Below are 1,561 nucleotides of genomic sequence, written 5' to 3'. Positions count from 1 at the left end.
AAGTTTTAGTTTTACACTACTGATATTACTCCTTTTAAAATATAATCCTTATAATAAATTCACCTAATTTTAGCCACCTTGACCACACAAGGTAAACTCTCTCACTCTTTTTCTCTCTTTCAACTTTCTATTAAATTTGTCCTTTATTTTCCCTTTTTTCATATTGATATAACCAATTTTTTACTTTGGGACAAATTTCTTTTCCCTTAAAAATACATTTTCTTATCTTATACCTTTTGCTACTCAAAAAATATATCTTGTCTACATCCATGCCACCCTGAACAAGCCCGATCCCATCTGATCTTGGAAGCTAAGCAGGGCTGGGCCTGGTTAGTACTTGAATGGGAGACCACCTAGGAAGACCAGGTGCTGTAGGCGTAAAAAATAAAAAATAAGGGATTGTAAACTGACAAGTTCCTTGCAATCTGAGAGGTCAGCCAAGGGTTGCCTCACCTAAAAAAAAAAATATATATATATATATATATATTACCTTATTTGCATACAGAGCTATTTCTCTTATTATTTTAATAGCCTTAATTACATATGTTAATTAGAAATTTTAGTCCTTAGAAACTTAATTTCTAGTAAAAACTGAGAACTATATGTGAATTGTCTGTTATACTAGCATTCTTTAAATTGGCAAATTTATGAATACATTTCATGATTTCTAGAAGCATGTGTCTTTTTAAAAAAGGTATAATTTTTCAATGTGGCCAAAACATGTTTATTAACAGACTCAAATTTGTCTTTAGTTTCTTTGCAATTGGAAGCCAAAAGTAGATAAAAATTATGTTCAGTAATTAATGTTTCATTGTTTTCTTATTTGGAAATGATCTAGATATTTAATAAATTTTTATCATTTAAATTAACTTAACTTAGCAAAATTCAAATGTTTTAAGTTACCAAAAAGAATTGAGGAAAATATTTAGGTAGACATACTAAAAATTATAATTATTAATGAAAAGTTCACCTAAAAACTCTTATTTTACTTATATCTATCTAGTTCACTTGCTCCCAACAATTATGTTTAGATGACCCAAGAAAACTTTCTAGAAATAAGACAAAGACAGCCATCATTTTAAGTTATTTTTTCTTACTGACAAATGTTATAGCATGAATTTATTTTATTTTATTAAAATAAAAGTTGTATGTCTGCATACAACTTTTTGGTGTTGATAGCTCTAAAGACATGTCTATTTTAATTAAACCAATGAACTTAAACTAGCACTTAAAAATTTTGTTTCTATTATATTAGTTTCAGGTGTACAACATAGTGATTAGACATTTACATAACTTATGAAGTAATGACCTTGATAAGTCTAAGACCCATGTGACAGCATACATAGTTTTCACAATATTATTGATTATATTCCTTATGCTACACTTTATACCCCTATGACTATTTTGTAAATACCAATTTGTACTTCTTAATCTCTTCATCTTTTTTATCCACCCCACCCAACCTTTCCTATCTGGCAACCATCAATTTGCTCTCTGTATCTATGAGTTTGTTTTCATTCTGTTTGTTCATCTATTTTGTTCTTTAAATTCCACATATAAG

The 1,561-nt window shown here is 28.4% G+C and overlaps 1 non-coding gene across 1 annotated transcript; it reads left to right on the top strand.

Annotated features, from left to right (window-relative positions):
- The first annotated feature begins 259 nt into the window (after positions 1-259).
- On the top strand, positions 260-378 carry LOC120593809 (5S ribosomal RNA). The gene has a single exon (XR_005650454.1). It is a non-coding gene; the product is annotated as a 5S ribosomal RNA (ribosomal RNA).
- Positions 379-1,561: the final 1,183 nt, after the last annotated feature.

This window comes from Pteropus medius, unplaced genomic scaffold (assembly GCF_902729225.1).
Source record: "Pteropus medius unplaced genomic scaffold, Ma_sr-lr_union100, whole genome shotgun sequence".
Classification (NCBI taxonomy): Eukaryota; Metazoa; Chordata; class Mammalia; order Chiroptera; family Pteropodidae; genus Pteropus; species Pteropus medius.
The sequence above is the reverse complement of the archived record's forward strand: the minus strand, read 5'-3'. Positions and strand labels throughout refer to the sequence as shown.